The 14,883-nt window shown below is 40.4% G+C and overlaps 1 protein-coding gene across 11 annotated transcripts in view; it reads left to right on the top strand.

The window, feature by feature from the left end:
* The window catches only part of BBX (BBX high mobility group box domain containing), a 299,144-nt gene that overhangs the window by 32,019 nt on the left and 252,242 nt on the right, over window positions 1-14,883 (top strand). For 4 of the 11 annotated variants that reach the window (XM_079766289.1, XM_079766291.1, XM_079766296.1 and 1 more), the window contains exon 3: window positions 4,483-4,584. The exons of the other annotated variants lie outside the window; for them this stretch is intronic. The gene's annotated coding sequence lies outside the window, so the exon portion shown is untranslated. The remainder of the gene's footprint in view (window positions 1-4,482; window positions 4,585-14,883) is intronic. 11 annotated transcript variants of the gene reach the window in all.

The following is a 14,883-nucleotide window of genomic DNA, read 5'->3' as shown; positions in this document are numbered from 1 at the left end:
TTTTGTATTTATTTAAATAGAATAATAATGATGTTTAGGTTTTATTTAGAACCATACATTTTTGTTAGGAAAAAAATTCTTCAGAAAATTTATATCAACTTTTGCCTTCACATCCAGCATAAATGTATAAGACTATATAGAAGAGACAGTATAAAAGTGTAATCTGTATGATCCTTTCTTTCAAAATCACATACCTTATTAATGTGCTTGTGTGTTGGGGTGTAAATTCTGAAAACAGATAAACCCAGATTCTAGCCCTGTGCCAGACATTTTATTTCAACAGGCCTCAGTTTTCTCATCTATGAAATAGGGGCTGGCCTGGAATGATCAGGAAGGTCCTTCCCAGGGCAGCTCCTTGTGACTCTGTAACCTGTTGGAGCCACAAGGGGAAGAATCTCCCTTAACCATTGACAAATTGTAATATTTTAAAATTCAGATTATTTGGTATTCTTCATAAGTTCCTGACTTGTATCTTTTTTCATGTAGGAGGCTGAAAGGCCATGTTTATTTCTGTTACAAAACATTGCCTTTTACTGAGCAGAGTGCAAGGCCCATGAAAGATGCCCCCAATAAATAATTGCTGGGTTTGTTCAGCTGTGAGAGACATTAGTGTGTTAAGGGATTATTACTCTGGGCCTTGGTCTGATCCTCTGCTAATGTTAGAGAAGCAGTTGAAACAACTCTTGTTATTTTCAGAAGTAAACTCTAGAATAGGCTATCACAGAAACCATTACATTCACTAAACGAACACTTATTGAGGTCCTGCCATTTGTCTGACAAGCATGGTATTAAACCTCAGGAATATAGAGTTAACAAAAGTAGGTACCCCAACATCAGCTTCCATAGTAATAGAGAAAACAGGCATTATGGTCTTAGTATGAGTAGGTATTACTCCAATTAAAGACAAAAAAGTGTGAAGTATACTCTACATCATTGTTAAAAGTAAAACTTTTTTTTAAATGTCCAAATCAGTAAAAGTACACACTTGAAAAAATTAAAAAAATATTAAGACTCACCCCAACTTCCCCTCCTGCCACTAAAGTTTCTTTCTCTTGAAGTAAGATGACGGATTCTCATCTGGGTTTCTTCACATTTCCCTTGTTTAGGTCTGAAGAACCAGGGACATTTCAGCTAGTCTCAACAACCATGATGGCAGGCAGGGAGATCTGCAATCTCTAAGGACATTACAGCTGCAATTATTTAAGGATTTATAGATAAAAGCCAGTTTTAGTAATTTTTGCCTCGGTAGCATTTTACCCACCCTTTAAATGCTGTACATCGGTTGACTTCATAAGGGAAGAAATTCTTATTTCAAAAACTTTATTTTGGAGTAACAAAGTGACCTCAGGTTGGTAAGGATCTGCTGAATTTGCTGAGTTTGAACAGACCAGTCAGTAGTGAAAAGCTTGAGTTATTTGGTATTTAGACATCCCATTGCATTACAATGAAAAATGAGAATCCTCACTGTGTTATATCTATAAATTCTTCTGTGTTTATAATGCTACTGTGTATTGAGCATTATGTACCAGGCATGTGTTAGGTATTTTAAAGCATCTTACTTAATCTTTATAGTTGTACAATGAGGTAGATGTTATTATTCCCCATTTTACCTTTGAAGACAATGTAGCTATTTCTGTGCTTCAGGATTTGAATTGTGGTCATTCTGACTCTAGAGTCCAAGTCCAATTTTTCACTTTTCCCCATGCTCCCAAGTAATTATGACTAATGTCTATGCCTGAGCCTTTTTCTTTTGTATTAAATTTATTGGGGTGACATTGGTTAATACAGTTATATAAGTTTCAAGTGTACAATTCTATAATACATCATCTGTGTATTGGATTGTATGCTCACCACTCAAAGTCTAGTCTCCTTCCATCACCACAAATTTGGCCCCCTCTATTCTTTTCATTCTCCCCAATCCCCCTGCCTTTCTGATAACTACCCTTCTGTTGTCAGTGTCTATGAGTTTTTTTGTTTATTCATTTGTTGTTTTCTGTTTTATATCCCACACATAAACGAAATAACTTAGGTCTGTGCTTTTTAATGCATGGGATAAGGACAGATTAGGTAGGTGAGGGTTGTGCCTGTGAGTGCAGCATGAGGGAGGGGAGACTTCAGGGCTTAAACAGGAGAGATGCATTTTAGAAGCTTGAGGTGAAAACAAGGAAACAATAGCCAGAACTGTTCCAGATAGAAGTTTCCTGGACCCCCGTGGATATCAAAATCCATCGATGCTCAAGTCCCGTATATAAAATGGCACAGAACAATGTGTACAGTCGGCCCTTCACATTAGTACATGCCCAGCTGTGGGTCAAAAATACTGCTTTCAGTCCCCAACTGGTTGAATCCACAGATGCAAAACCCAGGAATAAGGAGGGCAGACTGTAAATTTATTGAAAGAAATCTGCGTCTAAGTGGCCCTGCACAGGTCAAATCTGTATTTTTCAAGGGTCAATTGTAGTATAGTTGGGATACTTTTCTTGTATTTGCCTCTAGGTTTAAGGTTTTAGATGTACCCAGCTCACAAATGAATTTATAGGTTTCCAAAGGCACTTTAGCAAAGAAAAAGTAATTTACAAACTTCAAAGTAATCTACACAAGTTGCGTTTTTCATTAAAGATCCTGGAAAAAGCTTGGAGAAGGCTTGTTAACCTTTTCAAGAAGACATTGCTATGGTCACATCATACTGTAATAGTAAAAGTCCAATAAAAATTATTCATCACAAAGCAGAAAGTGCACCAAAAATACTATCCCACTTAAGTTTAAGAACATGATGCTTATCTTCTGGAAATACAATATTTGCATCTCCAGGTTAGAAAGAAGGTTAGCCTGGCCGATGTGGCTCAGTGGTTGAGCATCAGCAATGAATCAGGAGGTCACGGTTCAATTCCTGGTCAGGGCACATGCCCGGATTGTGGGCTCGATCCCCAGTGGAGGGCATGCAGGAGGCAGCCAGTCAATGATTCTCTTTCATCATTGATGTTTCTATCTCTCCCTCTTCCTTCCTCTCTGAAATCAATAAAAATATATTTAAAAAAAAAAGGTTAAAGAAGCCCCAATAAAGGACATCTGAAACACCACTGCGATGGAGAGCTGTCCTGGAAGACATCTCTCAGCGCTCTGGCTAAGCCTGTGAAATCATGGATAAAGCCAGCAAAGAATTATTCACACAAATTCTTGTGAATTTGAATGAGCAATAAGTTTATACAGTCTTAAAGTTTCTGTATAAATTCTCACCCCACCTCCAAGCATGACCATCTTAAACAGTAGGAAAAAAATGTTATAAACTGTTGTCCCCAGATGATAAAAATAGAAATTTCTTAAAAATATAACTTGCATAAATTCATGATTAAAAAATAATGGGGCAATATAGCAAGTAGGAGGTTTTGGACCTTATCCATAATTTTGTAAAGTTGATGTCAGGGGGAAAAAGCCATGTCCTTTCACAACAGCCCTGGTCTCTACTGTTAGATTGAGTACTGGTCTGTGTGGCTCAGGGTCTGCTCAGCTCTGTTGTTCACATGCTCTGGTATCCTCTTTATTGCTATCCTGCCAAGTTTCTCCAAGATATTATGACTTTTCTTTCCATTTTAGAAAAATATTGGTTAATAGAAACCACTACCTATTCAATTCTGATTCAGTAGATGTTTATTGAACATGATTATTATTTTAAAATGGCTCATATCCTATATAATAAAGAGGTAATATGCAAATTGACCATCACTCCAACACACAAGATGGCTGCCCCTATGTGGTCAAAGATGGCCGCTCCCATGTGGACACAAGATGGCCGGCAGGGGAGGGCATTTGTGGGTTGGGCGATCAGGCCAGCAGAGGAGGGCAGTTGGGAGGGACCAGACCTGCAAGGGAGGGCAGTTGGGGGTGAGCAGGCCTGCAGGAGAGGGCAGTTAGGGGTGACCAGGCCTGCAGGGGAGGACAGTTAGGGGCGACCAGGCCGGCAGGGGAGGGTAGTTAGGAGCAACCAGGCCGGCAGAGGAGGGCAGTTAGGGGCAACCAGGCTGGCAAGAGAGGGCAGTTAGGGGTGACCAGGCTGGCAGGGGAAGGCAATTAGGGGTGACCAGGCTGGCAAGGGAGGGCACTTAGGGGTGACCAGGCCAGCAGGGGAGGGCAGTTAGGGGCAATCAGGTTGGCAGGGGAACAGTTAGGCATCGTTCAGGCTGGCAGGGGAGTGGTTAGGGGGTGATCAGGCTGGCAGGCAGAAGCAGTTAGGGGCAATCAGGCAGGCAGGCAGGCGAGCGGTTGGGAGCCAGCAGTCCTGGATTGTGAGAGAGATGTCTGACTGCCTGTTTAGGCCCGATCACAAATGGGCAGTCGGACATCTCTCAAGGGGTCCCAAATTGGAGAGGGTGCAGGCTGAGCTGAGGGACACCCCCCCCCATGCATGAATTTTGTGCACTGGGTCTCTAATTAGATTATAATTTTGATGTATGTATCTATATTTATTTTATTTTTTTCGATTAGATGCTGTTTTAGATGCTGGCCTTGAGCCAGACCAAAAATTTTGCTGAGCAAAGTTTCAGAGCCCTTCTCCTGGTGAATGCTGGGTGTTAAACAGCCTTACAGGTATCTGGTAACTTTCTGTAATTATTCCTTCAATTAACAGAACCAGTGGGACTGTCCCGCTGGGGCTAATGTGGTTGTGGTGATTTTCTGGTATTTCTTTTGAAGAGGTTGCTTTAGGAAATGTTTTTTAAGGCACAAACCAGTCTTAAGTGATACTTCTACCAGGCCAGCCATTTAAATGGCCAGAAAAGGCTCAATTTATATAAAATAATTCAGTGAAGATGTTGGGAAACTTTAAGGAACCAAACATTTGGCTAGATTCTGGAACTCGCCCTTAAATAAACCTGGAAGCCAGAATCAGAGGGATCTTTGGTTTTCTTAGTGTTCTGCTTCTTGAATTTTTTTAACTTTCTGAATGCCACAAGAAAGTAAACTTATATTCTTACGAAGTCAGGGGTCATTGGCCAAGTTGTTCTACCAGAAGCTCATATTTTTGAAGTTTCTAGAATGCTTTATCTCTCTCTCTCTCTCTCTTTTTTAGAATGCTTTATCTTATAAAACCTTTTGAATATTACATTCTACTCTATAATACTTTAAAAAATTAAGGTCAAAAATTAAAGACAGAGATCTTTAATGTTTGGTGAGTGTTTACAAAAGAATACACTGGTATAATCCACATACCTACATGTTTTAGCATAGAAGTAGCATTTGAAATTATTTTCATCAAGAATATTGATATTTACTTTTAAAAATTTTGTTTATTTTTTAAAATATATTTTTATTGATTTCAGAGAGGAAGGGAGAGGGAGAGAGAGATAGGAACATCAATGATGAGAGAGAATCATTGATCGGCTATCTCCTGCACACCCCACACAGGGAATCGAGCCCACAACCCCAGTATGTGCCCTGACTAGGTGACCTCCTGGTTCAGAGGTCGAAGCTCAACCAGTGAGCCATGCCAGCTGGGCTTTATATTTACTTTTTAAGTTTTATGGCTTTTCATACCACTTTATAGATTCCCTAGGGATGATGACAGTGGGCGTGGCATGATTATTCTATTTTGAGAAGTGTGGACTTAGTTGAGATAGTTGTGCAAAATGATTAGATATCATAATGGACTTTTTATTTTATTTATTTTCTTTTTTTCTTTTTAGCTAAAGCCTAACATTGCTAGAGAAGTCTGTTAATGCCCACTGTTCATCTAAACATCAAAAAATGTCTACTTCGATTGCAAGTCATTTATCAAGTCAAGTAATAGGTCTGCTATTAGGAAATTAAAGATTCATTCAGATTCATTGTTTTTACTGGGAACCTATTTTGTAGTAAAGCCTTATTCACATGTATGTGACCTACCATTTAACATCCTTTTCAGGATAACATTTGACACTTTGCTCTACAGTAGTCATCTTCTAGGAATCCCTCTGATGACGCATTCCCAGCTTTTTTTCCCCCTCATTTCTTGAATTCTTTTGTGAACATTGCCTGTAACTGTAAGTTTTGTATCTCTGTTTTCCTCCAGGTTTTTTTCAGAGAGCAGATATTAAAGCTTCCTTTTAGTAGAGACCAAATTTTAGTTATTGTATCGAGTGCAATGCACAATACAGTAAGCTCACTAGATTGATTTCAATTGTAGATACTGGTGTTAGGTAATATAGAAGATACAAAACTGGGTAAGGGATAGACCCTTTGCTCATGAATGTTTAATAATATTAGGGGGGTTGATGATGGTAAGTAATACTTATTAAGAGATTTTTATGTGCTAGCTAATATTCTAAGCTTGTTGCATGTGTTATTTGATTTTGTATGCACAATAATCATTTGAGTTAATAACATGCCAGTTTTATACATTAAGAAGCTGTGTCTTGGTCAGGTTTCCTAGAAGCAGAGCCTGAGATGCAGATTCTTGTGCAAGTGCTTTGTTGAGGGAGGGCTCAGGAGGAACCTGAGCAAGGGAGGGAAGCGGGAAGCAGGATGGGGGAGGGCATGGTCCCTGGACTAGCACTGTCAGCATAACATGTTAGAAATACATGTGCTCAGGTCTCATTCGAGTGAGTTGGGCAGCAACTTGTGGTTTAAGTAGTCTTCCAGGTGATTCTGATTGATATTAAAATTTGAGAACCACTCAGGTAGAGGAAGAATCCAGTTAAAGATGTGGGTTTTGGTAAAAATCTAGCCTTAGTGGGTTCCTTAAAGGAGTTTAGGAGCCACTTTATTTATTTATTTATTTTTAAAAATATTTTTTATTGATTTTTTTACAGAGAGGAAGGGAGAAGGATAGAGAATTAGAAACATCAATGAGAGAGAAACATCCATCAGCTGCCTCCTGCACACCTCCTACTGGGGATGTGCCCGCAACTGAGGTACATGCCCTTGACCGGAATCAAACCTGGGACCTTTCAGTCCACAGGCCGATGCTCTATCCACTGAGCCAAACCGGTCAGGGCAGGAGCCACTTTAATACTTTAATCAGTCAGACATTGGGGTCAGGGGAGACTTCTAGAGGGACAGTCAGTGAGAAAGGGAATCTCTGGAAAAGGTAGGTCTTGTGCAGCTGTGAGCTGTTAGCATCCAACACTCCCAGCATCTACTACACTGACATACAGGGAAGTTAAGTAGCTAGTAGTGGGATTTGAACTTAGGCAGTCTGGTTCCAGAGTCCATCTTCCTAGCCATTAGTTATACCGTCTTCCTGTGGTCAGAACAATAATAGCAATAATAGTATGGGCATAAATGAACAAGAGACAATTTAGAGGAGAGAGCTGCTTCTGATGGAGGAAAACAGGAGCCCTCATGAAAGGGACATGATTTGATTTTGCCTTGAAGTAGGATAAGATCTGCACATGAACAGATTTATGTGAGAGGCCTTTTAGGTATTAGGACTGGCCTGAGAAAAAGCACTATGGCATGCAAGTATGAGTTTGTGTGTAGAAAGCTAGTTATTCTGTTTGCCTGAGATTTGGCTTATTAAGGAGATCTGGGAGAAAAGTTGTTCAACATGGGTTTGAGGCCAGATCATGGATATCATTGGATGCCAGGCAAGTTAAGATTTTTAATCTGGGAGGTGATGTAGTCAGAACTTTAGATTAATATGGCAACAGATATTTAGGATGAATTTTAGGAGGAGAAACGGGATAAGTAGAGGGAGACAAGTCTGGAAGCAATTGGTGTACACCAGCGATTTTCAACCTTTTTCATCTCATGGCACACATAACCTAATTACTAAAATTCTGTGGCACAACAAAAAATATATTTTTTGCTGATCTGACAAAAAATAGGTCTAATTGTGATGCGTACATGCAGATGGCTATTGTGTTGGCTATTGTCATTTCTTTTTCTTTGACAATTTAAGGGAAAAGAGGTCTGTGCCCTGACTAAACAGTCTAGTATTGGATGCTTTAAAAATTCTTGCAGCACACCAGTGTGCATTTTTATTTAAATTTTTAATTTATTGATTGATTTTAGAGAGAGAAACATCCGTTTGTTGTTTCATTTATTTATGCATTCATTGGTTGCTTCTTGTAGGTGCCCTGACCAGGGATTGAACCCGCAACCTTGGCACAGCAATACAATGCTGTAACCATGAGCTACCCAGCCAGGGCAGCAGTATGCCTCTTGCGGCACCCCAGTGTGCTGTGGCACACTGGTGAAAATCGTTGGTGTACATGATAAATAAGGACCTGGTCTTGGCTCTGATAGTTAAACTGGAAAGAAGAAACTCAGAAAAGGTACTGCAGAAGAAGCAGTATAGGGAGTTGGGGAAATAAAAGATAGCAAGCCATTAAAGAAGCTGCCTGCCTAAGAGGATGCTGGTCCTTTCACACAAGGATGGAGCTTCCGCACTGGAAGGTACTTGAGGGTGTACAGAGAAAGTGCAGTTCAGGTTCAGGAGTGTGGAATTTGGTAAGGGGCATCCCATTTGTAGATGCAAGCAAGTATTTGGAATTGTTGACCTAAAACTCAGGGATGGATAAGACTTCATTGTAGAGGCAATTACTGAAAGTCCAGGTCTGGTCATAAAATTGTCAAGGATGGCAATAATAAGAGAAAATCAGTGTCAAGTTTAAAATTCTTCGTCTCATTCAGTTTCTTAAATACATTGATTCACATGATCTCCAAATGAATTATGAAGTTACATTTTGCATATTAAGTCAAGAGAAAGTTAAACCTCTTACTGCTCTCTAACTCAGGGTAGGGAATATAATGGGAAAAAAGAAAAAAAAAAAGTCCTCAAAAGTCCTTTCAGTCAAAAGCAAACATGTTTTTTCAGCAATTCCTCTGTAATATCTTGATCTTTATTTTTTTTAATCTTGTCTTTTTTTTTTTTTTAAATAATCCTCACCTGAGGATATTTTTCCATTGATTTTTAGGGAGAATAGAAGAGAGAGGGAAAGCCAGAGAGAAATATCGAAGTGAAAGAAACACATTGATTGGTTGTCTCCTGCATGAGTCCTGACCAGGCCTGGGCTGGAGAGGAGCCTGCAACCAAGGTACTTGCCCTTGGCTGGACTCCAACCCAGGACCCTTTGGTCTGCGGGCTGACACTCTGTCCACTGAACCAAACTGGCTAGGGCAAATCTCTTGTCTTCTCCCCACCCCCACAAAAGTAGTTAAATAGTTTGGCTTAAAAATCTTTCTCCTTTGCTCTTCTTCTAGCTTAAATATTATCTAATAAAAAGAGTAATGTGCAAATTGACCATCACTCCAACATACAAGATGTCCACCCCCATGTAGTCAAAGATGGCCGCCCCCATGTGGACACAAGATGGCCGCCACAAGATGGCCAGCAGGGGAGGGCAGTTGGGAGGGACCAGGCCTGCAAGGGAGGGCAGTTGGGGAAGATCAGGCCTGCAGAGGAGGGTAGTTAGGGGTGACCGGGCTGGCAGAGGAGGGCAGTTGGGGGTGACGAGGCCGGCAGAGGAGGGTAGTTAGGGGCGACCAGGCTGGCAGGGAGGCCAGTTAGGGGTGACCAGGCCGGCAGGTGAGGGAAGTTAGGGGCAATCAGGCCAGCAGGGGAGCAGTTAGGTGTTGATCAGGCTGTCAGGGGAGTGGTTAGGGGGTGATCAGGCTGGCAGGCAGAAGTGGTTAGGGGCAATCAGGCAGGCAGGCAGGCGAGAGGTTGGGAGCCAGTAGTCCTGGATTGTGAGAGCGCAGTCAGACATCCCTCGAGGGGTCGCAGATTGGAAAGAGTGCAGGCTGGGCTGAGGGACACCCCTCCCCCCGTGCACGAATTTCGTGAACTGGGCCTCTAGTTTATAAATAAAAGGCAAAATTATCAGCCAAAATACTAAATAAAGTCAACTAGGAATTAAGAGTAAGATTTCTTTGTGATAAACCATGAGACTCAGATTTAGTTGTATTTTCAGTTTAGATATGTAGTCAGTTGTTTCAGGAAGAGATGTTATACACTAAATAATGGGGCTATAGGATGTCATTATGTGCTGTAGTTCATATTCTTTATTCTGAGTCCAACGGTTTGTGATTTCAGGAAAAACACTTCCACTTGGTGTCACTGCTCGTTTTCTAATGAATGATTTTGTAGGCCAAAAGTTTCTGGAATTTATACTTGGTCAAGGAGTGGAAATGAATTTATGCCAGAAGAAACCAGGTGGACATTCTGTTCTTCAAAAGGCAGTATCGGAAAGTGAGAAATTCCTGGCCTTCAACCACTAGATGCTGGTATTATGCCCCCTAGTAATGACAATCAGAATGTCTCTGAGGGGGCAAAATCACTTCTGGTTAAGAACCACTGTACTAACTAACCTACGTGGATCAACAAAGAATCTGAAACTCCGAATAGTCTGCATTTAGGTGTCGTAAAGTGTGGAATAAATGAAATTTTTGCCATTTTAGAAACTGATTACTTGAACACTGAGCTTGGGACAGATTGTCCTGGTTCTGTAGAACCCAATTTAAATCAAAGAACAGTTTGATACAACCACTTAGGGACAGCAATTTGTCAATATTTCGTAAAAGTTGAGAAACATAGCAATTCTATATCTAGAGAAACTGGCAGACATCTGCACAAGGGCCCAGATACAAGGACATTCATGGCAGAATTTATTTGTAGTAGGAAAACTGGGGATGCACCATGGACCACCAGTAAGGAAACACACATTGAGGTGTATTCAATGCCATGGAAGAAATGTGAACCAGTTAAAATGAATTAACTGAATTAGTGTGGGTCAATTTCAAAAATGATGTTGTTGAGCAAAAGCCAAATCACTGAATACTTTTAACTTTGTATGATCCATATAAGTTTTAGAAAACACTCAAAAACAATGGTATACATAGTTTAGCTCCAGTTCATGGCAGTGTCCACTTCTGAGGACAATGGGATGAAGGTGACTGGGACAAGGGAGATAAAAATGGAGGATGTCAATTTTATTTACCTACATTGTTTTATTAATAAAATAAAATGCTGGGGTTAGAGGTCTTCCCCCACTTTGCATAGTTGAAAATTTGGGTTATACTTTTTACTCTCAAAAACTTAACTACTGCCGAAACCGGTTTGGCTCAGTGGATAGAGCGTCGGTCTGCGGACTGGAAGGTCCCAGGTTCGAATCCGGTCAGGGGCATGTACATTGGTTGCGGGCACATCCCCAGTAGGAGGTGTGCAGGAGGCAGCTGGTCTATGTCTCTCTCTCTTTGATGTTTCTGGCTCTCTATCCCGCTCCCTTCCTCTCTGTGAAAAATCAATAAAATATATTTAAAAAAAAAAAAAAACTTAACTACTGCCGAAACTGGTTTGGCTCAGTGGATAGAGCGTCGGCTTGCGGACTGAAGGGTCCCAGGTTCGATTCCAGTCAAGGGCATGTACCTTGGGTTGCAGGCACATCCCCAGTAGGGGGTGTGCAGGAGGCAGCTGATGGATGTTTCTCTCTCATCGATGTTTCTCTCTATCCCTCTCCCTTCCTCTCTGTAAAAAATCAATAAAATATATTAAAAAAAAACAAAACTTAACTACTAATAGCCTACTGTTGACTGAAAGCCTTACTGGTAACAGTCAATTAACTCATGTTTTATTGTGACATGTATTATATACTGTATTTTTACAACAAAGTAAACTAGAGAAAAAATGTTATTAAGAAAATCTTAAGGTAGAGAAAATTCAATTACAGTATTAACTGAAAAAAATCCACTTGTAAGTGGACCTGTGCAGTTCAAATCCATGGTGTTCAAGGGTCAACTGTACTACAGAAATATTAAATTTCAATTGTAGCTTCATGCATATTTTGTTATTTATCATTCTCTGCATTTTTCTTTATTTTCTTTCAAATTAAATATAAAATAAATACTTTAATACTTGACAGTATACATTGATATGCTTCAGTGCATTTTGGGAGATACTGAATTACACCTTTTCCGGAAATATTTTTTAGCTACAGATTTAATTTTCAGTCATGTGTTTGAAGGAAGTGATGCTGCTGTGTGCTATTTCCTAGTCACATTACCATGCACTAAATCATGGTTTCGTGATTCGTTCTTACACAGACGTGTAGATCTGAATTCTCAAACGTTGAACTAAACGCAGCTGTGTTTATTTCAATGAGATTACATTAAAATAAACACACATGTGATCCCTTATGAGCGTGAACCTGTAAAACACTTGTTGATTTGGTTCTGAAATTGTGTGTTCAAATAAACACACTTGTTTTAAGGGAAGTTTCGCTTTACTCAAATGTTCATGACTTGAACATGTGTTTTATAGTAGGCAGATGTGGACATAGTGTCTTCAAAGAATAATAGTTCTTTAGAGTTTGCCATTGCTTTTAGACAAATACAGGGTTTATTTAATGGCCTAATTTTTAATATATGTTGCTAGTTATCCTGTGTAATGAATTAAAAACAATCTTTGAATATCACATTTTATATAATTCACTTATTTTTGACAGATTAACTGTTTGGAATATACTTTTTAACAAATTAATTAATACGTAAAATACATATGTATGCTTTAGGAGATATTAATGATAAGTTAAAAAGTAGAGGAGTTTTTTTTTTTTTTAATTTTGAAAACTGCTGCTTGTTTAACCATACTTAAAGTCTGTTTTTACATTTCATATTTTAGAATGAAAACAGAGGAAAGTTCCAAACCAGCAAGAGTACTATTAACATTTATAGGTATTTCTGCTGAAAGGACTGTAGGTAACCTGAATGAATTAACATGCTTGCACCTTCTACAAAATAGTTTAATCACATAGAATATATAACTTACAAAGTACCAATATTTGAGGTTATCTCTTTTTTAAAAATATTATTATTTTATTGATTTCAGAGAGGAAGGAGTGGGAGAGAGAGATAGAAACATCAATGATGAGAGAGAATCATTGATTGACTGCCTTCTGCATGCCCCTTACTGGGGATTGAGCCCACAACCTGGGCATGTGCCCCTGACAGGAATTGAACCAGAGACCCTTCAGTCCGCAGGCCAATGCTCTGTCCACTGAGCCAAACCAGCTAGATCAAGGCTATCGCTTTGTTCTTTTACTAAATGAACCACTAGACTATAGCAGCCAGAGCTCTTTTCTTTCCCTCCAGAATATGGGGAAATTTTTATGTGGTGGTTGTGCAAATATTTAGAAAGCAAAAAACTAACATCTGTTTTTGACCTGAAAGTTATTGTATTGTCCACAGTAAGGTTCTTTGGTTTAGAAATCTTGTCAACCCCACAGCCTTGGGCTCTGCAGCACTCCTCCCTGCTGTATGGAAGGAGCAGGACAGAGGTCTGTGTTTATGGGGGGTGTGTGGGGATAGGTGGGAGGGGAGAAGTGGCCAGTCGTTAATGGAGGGACATCTTTAGACAGTCTCCTTTGCCCAGTTAGGACCTGAGGAAGGCCTCAGGGACCTTACAGTGCCTTTTTTCTCAGGGGTCCTTGTCCCTTGCTCACCACTTCTGTGAAGCTCCAGTGTGGTTTTGAGCTCCATCTTTGAGGAACAGACACAAATTGCTACCCTCCTAAATGTATACTATTATATAGAAAAAAAGCTTTTATAAAGTTTTGAAAATTAATGTTTCTATTTCACAGGTAATAAATGAATACATTTTTCTTTGTCAAAGATCAACACCTTCCAGAATGTGTGTGTGTGTGTGTGTGTGTGTGTGTGTGTGTGTGTGTACTAGAGGCCTGGTGTATGAAATTCATGCATGGGTAGGGTCCCTAGGCCTGGCCGGCAATCAGGGCCAATCAGGGCCTTCTGGCTGCTGGCCGGGGCCTTCCTTCATTCCGTGCCGCCCCCTGGTGGTCAGCACATGTCATAGTGAGCGGTTGAACTCCCAGTCGGTCAAACCTCCCGAGGGGACAATTTGCATATTACCCTTCTATTATATAGGACTAGTGGCCCGGTGCATAACATTTGTGCACATTAAAAGGAAATTAATTAGAGGAAATATTTTAATATTGCTATTTGCCCGTTGCCGGGGCAGAGATGCGAGCCTCACGTCCCGGGCCCATTGCCAGGGTCTGGGACACGCACCTCATGTCCCGGGGCCTGTTGCCAGGGTCAGGGATGTGAGCCTCATGTCACCAGGCCGGCGTAAGGGGCGGGGACGCGAGCCTTATGTCCCAGGCCCATTGCTGGGGGCGGGGACGCCATCCTCATGTCCCTGGGTGGCACAAGTCCCCGTCCACCGACACTGCAAGTTCCTGCCCACCCGCTCCTGCTGTGCACGCAGCCTGCTGATCAGTCGTTATATGATGGCATCCCGACCAATTTGCATATTACCCTATTATTAGATAGATATATGTATATATATATTTAGTATTTACTAATTTCTGAAGTATTTTAATATAAAATAAAAAGTATTTTAATGCTCTGGTTGGGTCGCTCAGGCGTTTGGAGCGTCATCCCGAACACCTAAAGGTCGCGGGTTTAATTCCAGGTCAGGGCATGTATGGAAGGCAAGAGATTGATTTTTCTCTCTCCCATTGATGTTTGTTTTCTTTTTCTCTCTCCCAGTCAGTCTCTCTCTCTCTCTCTCTCTCTCTCTCTCTCTCTCTTTCTTTCTCTTTATCTCTATCTTTCTCTATCTCTATCTCTATCTCTATCTCTATCTCTATCTCTATCTCTATCTCTATCTCTATCTCTATTTCTATCTCTCTCTGTCTCCTTCTCTCCTTATCCTTCTCCCTTTCTCCCTCTCTCTAAAATCAATAACCATACCCTCAGGTGAGGATTTAAAAAAATGAGTAAGTTTAGAATCTGCCTCTTCCCTTTCTAGAAAAGGAAGCTTCAGGGAAACAGAGCTCTTTGTCTGTTTTGTATGTTCTGTAAATCCAGTGCTATAACAGTGCCTCACATGTATTAAACACTAAATAAATGCTTGTGAATGAATTATGAATGAATAAAAGATACAGAATT

The sequence above is a fragment of the Cnephaeus nilssonii genome, assembly GCF_951640355.1.
Source record: "Cnephaeus nilssonii genome assembly, chromosome: 3".
Lineage (NCBI taxonomy): Eukaryota > Metazoa > Chordata > Mammalia > Chiroptera > Vespertilionidae > Cnephaeus > Cnephaeus nilssonii.
The sequence above is the reverse complement of the archived record's forward strand: the minus strand, read 5'-3'. Positions and strand labels throughout refer to the sequence as shown.